Genomic DNA, 16003 nt, shown 5'->3' with positions numbered 1-16003 from the left:
AAAACTCTGATTTTGAACCAGTGTGTAATAAATCGTTGGAGTAAATTTTTGATCTGTTGTATTCTCTGGAACCACTCACCTTCGTGTGAGCTATGCTAACTCGGTCCTGTCTAAGTGGTTTTATCGGATGAAATCCGACGGATCGTCGAGTTAACTTGATTAAAGCATGAGATTCGCGTGTTAGGCGACTTAACTGTGCTTTAGCTAAGTTAATCCGACGTGTTCCGCCACAGCTGGTACCAGAGCAGGTTTAGCAGGACAAAGAACACAATGGGTCCTAAAACACTTTCTTTTTGAATAAAATTTGCAAGAAATATGTTGAAAAATCTCGTACGATCGTTAAGGATGACCTTAGTACGAGAGGCCCTAAGGGATTTTGGGGTTATTTTAGGTGGCTATTACTTATTGGTTATTTTGCTAACCTTCAGCACTTCACCACGTGTATCATACGTGTGCCAAGTTCCGCATCGCGAGTATGCGAGGGTTGATAGGGAGTTCTATTCAAAGGACCCTATCATCGCGGTTGTTTCGCCCACGTTTATCATACGTGCGCAGGTTTCGTATGTTAACTCATGCGAAGGGTGGTATGGTTCGATTCCAACGAGCCTATCATCACGGTTGTTCGCCCACGTCTATTATACGTGCACAGATTCCGCATCTCGAGTATGCGAAGGGTTATATGGTTCTATTCAAAGGGGGACCTATTTCCACGGTTGTTGTGCTGTCCATGCAGCGTTAAACGCATGGGTACCATTTCTATAGTGAACATTAATGCTTGGGGATGCTTTCGTGAGTGTTGGCACGAAAGGTTCATGTGGTTGTGTTTTCTGCAGATACACTAACCGCGTTCGCTTAGGGAAACGATGCTAGCAACCGACTTGCTACTATAGGGAGCGACGTACTTGTTTCCTTGCCACCGGCACTAACAGCGTAAGACCAAAGCTCTTGGCAGTTATTTTGGTTGAGAGGACGAGGTAGGTCGTGCATGCGTCATGAACAAACCTTTGTAAAAACCACCTCCCTAAAACAACCTTGCCCTGGTTTAAGGCTCTTCTTCGCTTTAAGGATTTCTAGCTACCTTCTCAGTTTGCGATATGGCTAAAAATCCGAGTGCTTTTCCCTGCTCGACCTGTTCTCTTTGGGGTTTCTGTCTCACGCTTGTTTCGGTTCTTGGTTCCAGATGGCTGCTTCCGGGCATGTGTTTCGCGGCGTTGATGGCACTTCCCACTCCACGTGCCTACACTTCGAGGGCTTTCCTGCTATTTTGTGGGATACCTTGAGGTGGTTTGGGTAACAGTCACCGCCTCTTTACGCGGGACGGTAGTACCAGGAGCACGGAGTGCAGTGGTGCAACGTGCAAGTGGTTGTACCTCCACCCTCAGTACAGCCTGAGTGGCCCTAGCTCGAGATCTCAACCTATGGTCACACCCTTGAGGACACCTGGGAGTCAACTACCCTGCAGGCTCTCACCCAGTTTTGCCAGCTACACCCGCTTGAGGTCCTTTGGACCCGATCGGTTTGTTTCCCGCCAGGGATCGGCTGGACCCGGCTTGGCTTGACCGTGTCAACAACATGGAGGTGTTGGCAGCCTCACACTCGTTGGTCACCCTCTCTACCACAACAAGGTGCATGTCAGCTTTGTACCGACTGATTGAGCTTCAAGGACGGGCTATGGCTATCTTGGCTTGGATAGCTGTAGACACCAAGGGGCATTTCAACACCGCCAAGAGAGACTTGGTGGAACGGTCGTATCAGCTTATCCAGAGGAGCATACAGGTCTCCGACATGCAGGCCAGGATTTCCGAACTCAAAGAAGAAGTGACGGACATGGAGCATGACATGATTCAGCTTGCCGAAGAAAAGATGGAGGTTGAGATGGAGCTCGCGGTTGCTAATGCACACTTGGACGAGCACCACGCTGAGCTCGATGCCATCCATGCTTTGGAAATGCAGCTGGAAGAGCAAATGTCCCTGGAGGAGGAGGAAGATCCCAAGGAGCTAGTGGGAGTCTCCAGTATGGACATTGAAGATGGAGACGCCCCTTCTCCAACGCATAGTGTTCCCTCAGTAGGCAACCTAGATAACTTTTTGGTTGAAGGCTGTAGGGAGCTAATCTTTTGTTGTACTCCTCGGCAACCTAAATTTTGGATAGCAATGTAATAGGTTAGCCTTGAGTTGAGTACTCATTTTGTATTAAGGGACCAACAATGTAATGATCTAGGTAAAATCCATTCCTTTTGGGACCCGCCTTGGATGCCAAAGTTGTGTGAGTTTTTGTGCTGTGACCGCACGCAGGTTTCCCTTCCTTTGGGTCTATCCAAAGCATGGCCGACCCAGGGTCATGAGGTCGGATGCGCCCGACCCCTCGTGGCAGGTCTCCGCCTTGCCCGACCCCTTGTTGCACGGCTCCGCTTCGCCCGACCCGAGCACTTAAGGTCGGACATAGTGGAACCCATGGGATAAGGTTTTGACTCGTCCGAGGTTGTCTGCAGACCAGCCAATGAGAACACGGATCTTGTGGACCCTACTGAGTATGGATCAAAACACCTTTCCGATCGGTTAGCAAAGTAAAGTGACCGTGCAGAACCGAGCTAGTTGCTAACTAGGATGGCAAGGAGAGGTGTACACCTCCTTAATAAAGATATGTTGTTGGGTTGCACTATCGGCAAGAGTCGCATTTATGGATTCAACACATACGTTCCCGCATTATTGGAATACTTCTGGGATTATGGAACTAATGGAACGTTGACTCTTGCAGATGGCGCACCGCACCCAATCCGGCTCTGTGCTCAATGGCAGTGAGCAGAGGCAGAACCTTCCCCCACCTCCGCTCCCACCTTCGCTGAAAGCCATCTTGGCGGCTCAAACTGAGCTGCTGAGGCACATTGCCCAAGGGCAACAGCAACAGCCCCATGGAGGGAGGGCTTATCAGCAACCTCAGGTTGCTCGCTATGAAGACTTTTTGGGCACGCAGCCCCCGACTTTCCACAAGAAGGAGAACCCTCTCGACGCCGACGCATGGGTTCGCACGATCGAATCAAAATTTGAACTCCTCACCGCCTTGTGCCCCGATCAGAACAAGGCCCAGTTCGCAGCTCAACAACTGCGTGGTTCCGCCTGGCTTTGGTGGGACCACTACCACGCCATGTTGTCGGCCGACCATGATGTCAGCTAGAATGAGTTCAAGACCGCTTTCAGAGGGCACCATATTCCAAAAGGTCTCCTAGAGCTTAAACTCAATGAGTTCCTAGCTCTTACCCACGGAAGCCGCGACGTTCTGCACTAGCGCAAGCTTTCAACGACCTGTGCCGCTACGCAGGCTATAACGCGAATACCAACGAAAAGAAGAGGGATAGGTTCCGCAGAGGTTTAAGCTTGGAGCTCAAGGAAAGGTTGAACCCTACCAAGGTGGATACCTATAATGAGCTGGTGAATCTGGCCATCTCTCAAGAAGACTGTATGCAGGCCCTCAAGGCCGACCAGAAGCGGAAGGCCTCAATGGCATTGCCGAGCCCGCCCGCTCGGAGATTCAGAATGGATTCCCCTCAGGTGCCCCACAGGCCACAACAGTTGGGACAATGGGTTGCTCGCCGTCCACCACCAGCGGCACCTCGTTTCCCCGGTTTCCACCCGCAGGCACCCCGGCCGACCTTATCGCTGCCGCCGCGCCCTGTCAACGGTAATCGCTCTTTCACCTGCGGCAATGAAGGGCACTTTGCCAAGGATTGCCCCAGAAATAAGAATCAGCGGCCCGGCCAAAACCCCACAGCCAACAGGGGAAGGAAGCCCAAGGTGCAGGTTTGCTAGGGTTGGCTCAACTACACCAGCCTAACCGAGCTCCCCGAAGGTGCGCCAGTAATGACGGGTACCTTCCTTGTCCACAATCAAACTGTTATTGTTTTGTTTGATTCGGGAGCATCCCATAGCTTCATTGGGAATAAGACTGGTGAGAGATGTAAGCTGAGCATTGGTCACACAAAAGGGTCATATATGATCTCCACCCCGGGAGGGAAAATAGCCTCAGACAAGATAGTTAACCTTGTGCCTATCCAGTTAGGACAGGTTCTTTTTAGGGAAAATCTCATCATCCTTGATCTAGAAGGAATCGATATCATCTTGGGGATGGATTGGATGACCCGACACCAGGTGGTTCTAGACGTATCTGCCCGAGCTCTCCACATAAACTCACCTTTGCATGGCAACTCTACCCTACACTTGACCCGCCCTGAGTACGCAACTCCTTGTGTGTACCCAGTAACAGAAGCCTGGATAGAAGACCTTCCTGTTGTCCGTGGGTACCCCGATATGTTTCCGGATGACTTGCCCGGCATGCCGCCAGATAGGGATATCGAGTTTGCCATTGAACTACAGCCAGGCACCGCCCCAATATCAAAAAGACCCTATCGGATGCCACCCACCGAGCTGGCCGAGTTGAAAACTCAATTGCATGATCTGTTGGAGAAAGGCTTTATCCGACGCAGCACTTCACCCTGGGGTTGCCCAGCCCTGTTTGTGAAGAAGAAGGATGAAAGTCTACGTATGTGTGTGGACTACCGACCCATCAATGTGGTGACTATCAAGAACAAGTATCCCCTTCCCCGCATTGATGTTATATTTGACCAGTTAGCTAGAGCTAGAGTGTTCTCCAGGATTGATCTTCGTTCCGGTTATCACCAAATCAAGATCCGACCCTGTGACATTCCCAAAACTGCTTTCTCCACAAGATATGGACTCTACAAGTACCTGGTTATGTCCTTTGGACTCACCAATGCACCCGCTTATTTTATGTATCTCATGAACTCGGTGTTCATGCCCGAGCTGGACAAGTTCGTGGTGGTGTTCATTGATGATATTCTGGTATACTTGAAGAACGAGGAAGAACATGCCGAGTATCTTCATGTGGTTCTTTAGCGGTTGAGGGATCATCAGCTTTATGCCAAGTTCTCCAAGTGTGAATTATGATTGGAGAGTGTCAAGTTCTTGGAACACACAATCTCTCGGAATGGCATTGCAGTGGACCCCAGCAAGGTACAGGAGGTCATGGACTGGAAGCCACCCACTTCGGTTCAGCAAATCCGCAGTTTTCTTGGACTAGCAAGTTACCATCGGCGTTTCATTCCGGATTTCTCAAAGATAGCTAAGCCGATGACCGACCTACTAAAAAAGGAAGTCCAGTTTGTGTGGAGCCACAAGTGCGAAGAAGCTTTCCACACCTTGAAACACCTGCTGACTTCTGCCCCAGTTTTAGCTCAACCCGACCCTTCCAGGTCGTTTGACGTGTACTGTGATGCCTCTGGCACTGGACTTGGGTGTGTTCTTATGCAAGACAACCGAGTCATTGCCTATGCCTCGCGGGCGTTGCAACCGCATGAGCTGAACTATCCGACCCATGATCTTGAGTTAGCAGCAGTGATTCATGCCTTAAAGATATGGAGACACTATCTGATGGGCACCCACTGCAACATCTACACCGATCACAAGAGCCTCAAGTACATCTTCACTTAAGCCGACCTCAACATGCGCCAAAGAAGATGGTTGGAGTTGATTAAGGATTATGATTTGGAAGTACATTATCACCCCGGCAAGGCCAACGTAGTAGCAGACGCTCTCAGTCGCAAGAACCATTGTAATTGCTTGTCGGTAATCAACTTCACAGAAACTCTGTGTCATGAGATGGGAAAACTTAGTTTGGAGATTGTTTCCCATGGAACCCTCAGTCATATTTCCCTTGAGTATGCTTTGGAAGACAAAATTGGGTCGGCACAGCTAGAGGACGAGGGGATAAAGCGAATTAAAAGGAAGATTTCATGGAAGGATGAAGGGTACAAGCAATTCCGACAGGATGAGAATGGGAGAGTGTACTATGGGAACCGACTTGTTGTCCCATCCGACCCCACTCTTAAAAAGCAACTCCTAGATGAAGCTCATCTCTCCAAGTTCTCCATCCATCCTGGCAGCAATAAGATGTATCATGATCTTCATCAAACTTTTTTGTGGAGTGGAATGAAGCTAGAAATTGCACGCTATGTCTCGGGATGTGACACCTGCCAGCGTGTCAAGGCCAGCCATTTGAAGGTAGCAGGTACCCTGCAACCGCTACCTATCCCATCCTGGAAATGGGAAGACATCAGCATGCATTTCATTTTGGGACTGCCCCCTACATCGCAGCGACATGACTCCATTTGGGTTATCGTGGACCGCGTCACCAAGTCTGCCCACTTCCTTCCTGTTCACACCACCTACCCGGCCAAGAAATATGCAGAGTTGTATCTTGATCGCATTGTTTCTCTACATGGTGTGCCTAGGATGATCATATCTGATCGAGGAGTTCAGTTTGTAGCGCGTTTTTGGGAACAGCTACAAGCATCACTTGGCACCAAGCTCATTCGTAGCTCGACCTATCACCCGCAAACCGATGGTCAGACCGAGAGAGTAAATCAGATCCTTGAAGATATGCTACGAGCTTGTGTCATCCATTATGACAAGAATTGGGATAAGTGCTTACCATTGGCAGAATTATCCTACAACAACAGCTACCAGGCTAGCTTGAAGATGGCACCATTTGAAGCCTTATATGGTCGGAGGTGTCGGACGCCATTGAGTTGGTCACAAGTTGGAGAAAGAGAAACCTACAGTCCTGATCTAGTAGTAGAGGCCGAAGCACAAGTTAAGGTGATTCAGGCAAATCTCAAGGCAGCCCAATCTCGACAAAAGAGTTACTCCGACAAGAGAAGGAGACCCCTGCGGTTTAATCTTGGTGATCACATGTATCTTCGAGTCTCCCCGACCAAAGGAGTGCAACGATTCGGAGTAAAAGGGAAATTGACTCCCCATTACATTGGCCCTTATGAGATTGTGGAAATTTGTTGACCCATTGCTTATCGGATTCAACTACCAGAACAGCTTTCGGCCGTTCATGATGTTTTCCATGTGTCCCAACTGAAGAAATGTGTCCAAGTCCCAATTGAGGTCTTGGAACAGGAGCAACTTCAAATCGAGCCTGACCTGACTTACACTGAGTACCCAGCCAAAGTCCTCGACCGTAAGGAAAGACACACCCGACGGCAAGTTGTGAAAATGTACAAGATACTATGGAACAACCACACGGAGGAGGAAGCAACATGGGAAACAGAGGAGTATCTGAACAAGCACTTCAGAGGTTTTCTTTTTAGCCAAGAAGGTAAGAACCGCACACCCCCACTGGTTGCCCTTACACCCGAATCTCATGACGAGATTCTTTTTAAGAGGGGTAGGCTGTAACGACCTTGGTTAATCAGCCGAGTTAATCTCAAGACTAATCCCAAATCTGCAGTTTCCATCGGTCCGACCCCTAAAAACCCAAAAAAATATCACACCGACCCAGCAAGCAGCAGCTCTTCCCTAAGTCCAGAAACCGGTGTTCCTCCAAAATCTTAGACCTGTAGGAGAGCCAGAGACTGGATGGTGGACCCACAACCAGATCCCCCGGATCTCTCGAATCAAACACGCCCGAGCCAGCGTGTGCCTCGCTTCAGAGCCTCTCCGCCACGTGGCTCGACCTCCATGACAAGCGCCGCCTCGCCCAGTTGCCGGCCGTGACAAGAAAGATCAGCGCGCCCCTTCCCAATCGCGCGCGGAAGCCCCTGCAGCCCTTTCTGCCTTGCCTCGTCTCGCTCGCACCCTCGCCGACCGCGCCAAGGCGCCCTGTCACCACTGCGACAGAGGATTTGCCGCTGCCGCGCCAGACCGCCTCGCATCCCGCACCCATCACCTCGCTCGGATGCCCGGCCACGCGCCCCGATGCCTTCCGGCTTTTCCGCCTCCTCCACAGTAGCGCCGCCCACGCGCGTGCTCCACGACGATACCGCCCTCGCCAACCACGGCTTCGGCAGAGACAGCTCCTTTTTTCGCCTTGCTAGTAACCTGCCCCGGCAAGCTGCTGATCTGCGCTCGCTCGTGCTGCCGCTCGCCCTGTCACCTCGCCTGCTACGACCTCGCTTGCAGTGCCTTCCTTCCTGTCACACGCCAGTCAAGTCGCCGCCCACAATCCGCCGCTTGACGCGACCAGACCGTGCTCGCCCTCGCCAACTCTTAATCCCGGCAAAACCACGCCTGCGCCGGCTTTGTCTCCAGTGTCCAATGACCAAAGACCCTATCCCTGAAGCTCTACTTCGCCGACCAATGGAGGCGCCGCCCAATCGCCGCCAAGGCAGAGCACTCTATCCTTTTCAACCCGATCTTCGCGCTGCTCAAACTCTCTCTCTCCGCGCAACTATAAAAAGGAGTACCAGAGCCCCTACCGGAGTTTCCTTCGCCATCGCTGCTTTGCCACGCCATACTCTGCTCGCACTCGAGCACTGCCGCTTAAGCTCTTGAGTAAGTTCCCTCTCTCCGCTCAAACCGCTTCTCCCAACCCACCAGCCGCCTGTTTCCTCCGCACGGTGCTAGAGCTTGCTTGTTGTCCACAAGAAGCACTACCGCCGCTGGAGCACCGTCGAACCTCGCCGCCGTCCAAGCCTTAGCACCTTAGTCTTTCCGCCTAAGTATGTTCCTTCCCGACCCCAAGACTTCACCAGTAGGCCTAAAGGTAAGCTGCTGACCCCTTCCCGGTTCGCCCGACCCTGCCTGTTTCGCCAACCCTTATCCGCCTCGCCCGAGGGCTCGGCTGTATCTTTTCTTTGACCCGAGGGTATCTGTGTAAACTTTCGGGGACTTCTCTATGTTAAGTCTGAGGACCTCGGTACAGTTATTCCTTAGGTCTAAGGGTCAGATCATAAGTTTCTCCCAATCCGATCCTTTTGTCCTGTTCTCCATCAACTGAAGTTTGGACTTCCCCCACCTTTCCTGTAGCTTTGCTACAAGTGTCTGAGCTAAAATGGGCAAGTGTTGTTGAAATAACCATCTAAGTGTTTAACCCCTGCATTGCACTTCCGTGTAGAGCTAAATCTCGCCGAAGGCACATACAAACTGCATTCGGCACCAGAAGACGGAGCAGTAGCTGAGCCGCCGACCGCAGGAGCTGAAGCAGAACCCGCAGAGGACCAGTTCACCTCCACCCCGCTCAAAGGCAAGCCCCGGAGCATGAACCCAACTTTCTAAACTTGCACATGCCTTCCTTCGTATGTATGTGCATTTACGTTATAGGAGTCGTTTGAAACCATAGATGCATGACTTAGTTCCCTTGATCTGAACACTAGTCTGTTGAGTCCGAGTAGTTGCAATGCTTAATAGGGCTCGATAGAAGTCGAGTGATTTCCAGTCACTCGCGAGTTATAGGAGTTGGTTGTTCTCCTTCTGGTTACAACTATAAGGACGATGGACGGGGCAGGGTTTGGTGACCTCTTTTGGTGGTCGGCGGATCGCCCCGTCTGTTTACTTGAATCTGTTTAAGGTCCGACAATGGTGGTGTTCCTGATCAAGTGTTTGAAAGTACTAATCTCATACTCATTATGGGATGGGGAAGCATAGTACCTGATTGAACCTGGACGTGAGCGGTTCGATCCACTGTCTCTGGAACAGAGTTTCCCCTGCGGCCGCATGTGGTGGCAAGTGTGGTCACGGAACGGCAGAGGCCGCGTTTGTGGAACCTTGCACCAAGATAGGTGGACCCGACATGGGTTAGGGAATTGATGGGGACGGCCGACACAGGAAGCGACCCTCGGTGGTGCGTGGATGTCGTGAGGTTAGGTTCGCCATGCATGGTTAAGGAACTCGAATCGATTCGTCTGCCTCTCACAGTTTGAGACTGCTTGATCGCTATGCTACACTGAGTAAAGATGGGACATGATGGTGAGAAGAACTTGATGTTGAGCTTATGCACATAATGTTTGGATCTGTGTTTGCTTAGCATAAGTTGCAAAAGTAGGCTGGTTAATGAACTTAGAAGGGGTGGAGTAGTTTTCCTACTAGTCGGTTAAGTCTTGTTGAGCTTAGAAGCTCAGCCTTGTTGCGGCATCTCTTTTCAGGTGAAGTTGAAGCTTCTGAGTGTGCTGCTGTTGGCACTTGGCCGCCCCAGCTTCCTCCTGGGTGGATGGTCGAGTGGGATCCCTCCTCGGACGGTGAGGAGTGGGATCATTGATGTTCTGATCGGCCTCATCAGGGACATCTGACCCCGGTGCTACCTTCCGCTATTTTATCTTTCCGCTGCTTTTGAACCTTGTAAAACTTTGATTTTGAACCAGTGTGTAATAAATCGTTGGAGTAAATTTTTGATCTGTTGTATTCTCTCGAACCACTCACCTTCGTGTGAGCTATGCTAACTCGGTCCTGTCTAAGTCGTTTTATCGGATGAAATCCGACGGATCGTCGAGTTAACTTGATTAAAGCATGAGATTCGCATGTTAGGCGACTTAACCGTGCTTTAGCTAAGTTAATTTGAGGTGTTCCGCCACATTAAGAGTATTCCTATGTCAGCGCCCCCGAGCTTGAGCGATCCATTAAAGTACATGACCCAATGCTTTGGGCGTTCTGCCAGCGTGGATACTTGATTTTCCCGCCACTCTGCCATGAGATCGGCTAGTGCTTGTGACTTGTTGGCAGTCCTTGACTTGAATTCCAGGGACAAGGCTCTGAGTTCTACAGCCCACTTAGAGATTCTTCCTGTTGCATCTTGATTGTGGAGGATTTCTCCCAGAGGGAAATCTGTGACGAAGGAGATGTTGTGTTCCTGAAATTAGTGTCGCAGCTTCCGCGAGGTGAGTACTATTGTGTATAGCAACTTTTGAACGGGCGATTACTTGGTTTTAGAGTCCAACAACACCTCGCTAACGACGTAGAAGGACCTCTGTACTTTGTATACATGGTCTGGTTCTAGTCTTTCGACTACGATCGTCGTGCTAACGACATTAGTAGTCGCGGTGACATAGAGCAGCAAGTCTTCATTTGGGGTAGGCGTCGTGAGGATTGGTGGCTTTGATAAGAAGTCCTTCAACTGTTGAAGGGCTTGTTCCGCCTCCTCGGTCCATTGGAATTTTTCTTGCTGCTTGAGTAGTTTGAAGAAGGGTAGTCCTCTTTCTCCAAGTCTTAAGATAAATTTGTTTAGGGCCATCACGCATCTAGTCAGCTTCTAGACGTCCTTGATGCACGATGGAGCGTGCAAGTTGGTGATGGCAACAATCTTCTCGGGGTTAGCCTCGATTCCTCGATGACTGATGATGAACCCGATTAGTTTTCTGGAAGGTACACAGAACATGTATTTTGTTGGGTTCAGTTGCCACTGAAAGCTTCGCAAGCTTGCAAAGGTTTCTTCCAGATCCGTAATCAAGTCGTCGAGAATTTTGATCTTTACGACCACGTCATCCACGTATGCCTCGACGTTGCGAGGTAGTTATTTCTTGAAGCACTACTGGATGGCTCACTGATATGTGGCGCCTGCGTTCTTCAACCCGTAGGACATCGTAGTATAGCAGAAAGCTCTGTATGGGGTGATGAATGCGGTCTTGATCTGGTCTTCTTCCTTGAGAGCTATCTGGTGATACCCCAAGTAACAATCAAGAAAGCAGAGTAAAGCACATCCAGCCGTCGAGTCGATGACTTGATCAATCCTAGGGAGCCCGAAGGGATCCTTTGGACAGTGCTTGTTGAAGTCTGTGTAGTCGATATACGTCCTCCACTTGTTGTTTTTCTTCCGCACCAAGAAAGGGTTGGCAAGCCACTCTGGATGATAGACTTCTGTTATGAAGCCAGCCGTGAGTAGTTTGGCTAACTCCTTTTTGATGGCTTCTCTCTCCTGTCTTGGGCGAATCGACGTAGTCGTTGTTGCTTTGGTGTAGCTTTGGGATCCACATTCAGTGAGTGCTCGATCAACTCTCTAGGCACCCCCGACATATCAAATGGCTTCCATCCAAGGATGTCTCGATTGGGCTGGCTGCCCTTGTTGCTCCCGACTTCTTCTATGGGATCTCGAGTTCTATCGGGGATAGTTTCTTGGAGGCAGCGAAGACTTGCGTCATTGAGTTTGGCACCTGAGTAGTCGCTGCTAGCTCCACAACTTCCGTGTTGCAATCATTTGATCTCTTCAAGTCTTCGTGCAGGGAGAGTACTCCCTTGGATCCCGGCATTTTGAGTATTAGGTACACGTAATGCAGGATGACCATGAACTTGGTCAGTGCTGGTCTTCCGAGAATGGTGTGATACGATGTTTCGAAGTTAGCCACCTCAAACCGGATATACTCAGTTCGGTAGTGATCCTTGGTTCCAAAGGTAACTGGCAAGACCACCTGACCAAGGGGTACATGTAGGGATATGAGGTAGGCTACACTAGCGCAAATCAAATTTTCTACCGCGTAAAACTAGGAAGAACTACCGTATAAGGATCACGGGATTACCACTCGACGCACTACTGGTGCGGAAGATGTAGATATGCGTCGATGCAGTGAAGATGATCACGTAGTCGTACATAGTTGATCAACGTAGTCGTACGTAGTCGATCACGTCAACGTCCAGCAGCTCCTCAGCAGCTCGTCCACGTGCAGCAAGATCGCCCCCGGTGCCGTGGCTCGTCGGCGGCTCGTCCGAGTGCTGCAGGCGCAACACCTCCAAGGTATCCACACGTGCAGGGAGGAAGCGTCGCAAGCCGGACTGCTAGATCCGCGAGTTGCAACAGGCGAGGGCGTGAGAGGCGCAGCAGATGTGTTTCGCCAAAAGGTGTAAACCCTAGGGCGCCCCCACCCCTCTATTTATAGAGGTTCCTAACGGGCCTCTGGGTCTGAGGCCCATTAGTACTTCTAAACCTAATCCAACTCGGATCAGATCCGAATTGGGCTTCCAGCCCCTTAAGTGTGTGACCCTATAGGTTCGGATACGTATAGACATGGCCCGAGTACTCCTACTCGTCCCAATAGTCGGTAGCGGCCTCTAGCAAGACGTGCCAACTCCTATACGCACACGAAGATCATATCAGACGAACCATCACAACATAATATACATGCTATTCCCTTTGCCTCACGATATTTGGTCTAGCTTCAAGCCGACCACTCTTTCTTGATCCTGTGATTCGGAATCCCTTTGTAGGTTAACTCTTAACCGTACGTAGCATGGCCATGCATTTTCGGATCCGATCACTCGAGGGGCCCAGAGATATCACTCTCAATCAGAGAGGGGCAAATCCCATCTTGATTGACCATGTCTCATAGCATGCTTCTTGACAAACCCGAAAGCTACCTTTATAACTACCCTGTTACGGCGTAGCGTTTGATAGCCCCTAAGTAGGTCGATCCACATCTAGAATACATGCGACAATCTCAGGTCTAAGGACAAAGCGTATATGTTGTTTAAAGAGAGAACTACTTCTCGTGTTGGGTCAGTCCTAGCACATGTCTCCACATGTGTCCACATTATTAGTTCAACATCTCCATGTCCATGACTTGTGAAACATAGTCATCAACTAATACATGTGCTAGTCTAATATTCATGTGTGTCCTCACATGAACTCCGACTAGGGACAACTTTAGAATAACCATACAAGTAAAGAGTTTCACATACAATTCACATAATTGCAAATCAATTCAAGTAGCCTTCAATGGATATTCAATGAACACAATATACAAATCATGGATACAAATGGAATATCATCATCTCTATGATTGCCTCTAGGGCATACCTCCAACAGTCTCCCACTTGCACTAGAGTCAATCTAGAAGGTACCTAATACCCATAGCTCTTACATACGCATCATGCTTAGCCTGCGGGAGTGATTTTGTCAACGGATCAGAAATGTTCAGATCCGTGTGTATTTTGCATATCTTGATCTCACCCCGGTTAACGAAGTCTCAAATGAGATGAAATCGCTGCATTACATGTTTGTTCTTCTGGTGGTTCCTTGGCTCCTTTGCTTGCGCAATTGCCCCATTGTTATCACAGTAGAGATTCAATGGGCTGGACGCATTTGGGAACACACCAAGCTCAATGAGGAAATTCCTTATCCAAACACCTTCCTTCGCGGCTTCCGAAGCCGCGATGTACTCGGCTTCTGTCATAGAATCGGCCACCGTCTCCTGCTTGGAACTCTTCCAACTAACATCACCACCATTTAGCATGAACACAAATCCTGATTGTGACTTTGAATCATCTCTGTCGGTTTGGAAACTAGCATCGGTGTAACCTGTTACAACGAGCTCCTCCTCACCTCCATAGACGAGGAACATATCTTTAGTCCTTCTCAAGTACTTAAGAATGTTTTTCACCGCTGTCCAGTGACTCTCACCTGGATCAGATTGGTGTCTGCTTGTCATACTTAGCGCATATGAAATATCTGGGCGAGTACTTATCATTGCATACATGATAGATCCAATAGCCGAGGCATATGGCACTCTACTCATGCGATCCCGCTCATCAGCAGTCGAAGGACACTGAGTCTTGCTGAGATGTATGCCATGTGACATAGGCAAGAACCCTTTCTTTGCCTCTTCCATGCTGAACCGCTTCAACACTTTGTCAATGTAAGTATCTTGGCTTAAACCTATAAGCCTTCTCGATCTATCTCTATAGATCTTAATGCCCAGAATATATGCCGCTTCCCCTAAGTCCTTCATCGAAAAACTATTTTTCAGTGAAGTCTTTACAGACTCAAGCATAGGAATGTTATTTCCAATCAGTAATATGTCATCCACATATAAGATTAGAAATACTACAGAGCTCCCACTAACCTTCTTGTAAACACAAGACTCTTCTTCATTCTTGGTGAAGTCAAACCCTTTGACTACTTCATCAAAACGAATGTTCCAACTCCTAGATGCTTGCTTCAATCCATAAATGGATCTCTGAAGCTTGCATACCTTTCCAGCATTTTTCGGATCAACAAAACCCTTGGGCTGTATCATATACACGTCCTCAGCTAGGTTTCCATTCAGGAAAGCTGTCTTGACATCCATCTGCCATATCTCATAATCGAAATATGCAGCTATAGCTAGAATAATCCGAATGGACCTAAGCATCACTACGGGCGAGAAGGTCTCGTCGTAGTCAACTCCTTGAACTTGTCAAAAACCTTTTGCGACAAGTCGTGCTTTATAGATGTGAACATTTCCATCCATGTCCTTTTTCTTCTTATAGATCCACTTGCACTCTATGGCTTTAACACCATCAGGCAGGTCAACCAAGTTCCAAACTTGATTGTCTCCCATGGACTCTATTTCGGATTGCATGGCACTCTGCCATTTTTCAGAGTCTGGGTCCATCATTGCTTCTGCATAGGTCGTGGCTCATCATTGTCCAACAATAATATTTCCCGCATTTCGCGGAGTCTTGCTGACCTTCGTGGTTGTGGCGGTGCTTCTCTTGCCATGGGTATCTCAACTTGTTCTGCTACGTTAGCATCACTCATTGATTCTTGCCCGATCGGCTCATCTTGAACTTCTGCAAGATGCACTGTCTTTCCACTCTTTTCTCCTTTGACAAACTCTTTCTCTAGGAAAACCCCGTTTAGAGCGACAAACACTTTGCCTTCTGATCGGTTGTAGAAATAATATCCCAAATTTTCCTTTGGATATCCCACGAAAATGCACTTATCTGACTTGGGTGTGATCTTGTCCGACTGAAGTCGCTTGACAAACACTTCACATCCCCAAATCTTTAGAAAAGACAAACTAGGAACCTTTCCAGTCCATATCTCATATGGTATCTTAACTACGGATTTAGATGGTACCCTATTAAGTGTGAAAGCTGCTGTTTCTAGAGCGTACCCCCAAAATGACAACGGTAGGTCCGACTGGCTCATCATTGATCGAACCATGTCTAACAAAGTTCGATTACGTCGCTCGGACACACCATTTCTCTCAGGTGTTCCAGGCGGCGTAAGTTGTGGAACAATTCCGCAACTCTTTAGATGATTGCTAAACTCGTGGCTCAAATACTCGCCTCCACGATCATATCGTAAGGCCTTGATTTTCTTGCCACGCTGATTTTCAACTTCATTCTGAAATTCCTTGAACTTTTCAAAGGTTTCAGACTTGTGCCTCATCAAGTAGACATAGCCATATCTACTAAAATCATCAGTGAAAGTTATGAAGTATTGAAATCCTCCTCT

Source organism: Setaria italica, chromosome III (genome assembly GCF_000263155.2).
Source record: "Setaria italica strain Yugu1 chromosome III, Setaria_italica_v2.0, whole genome shotgun sequence".
NCBI lineage: Eukaryota > Viridiplantae > Streptophyta > Magnoliopsida > Poales > Poaceae > Setaria > Setaria italica.
This window is presented reverse-complemented; position numbering follows the sequence as displayed.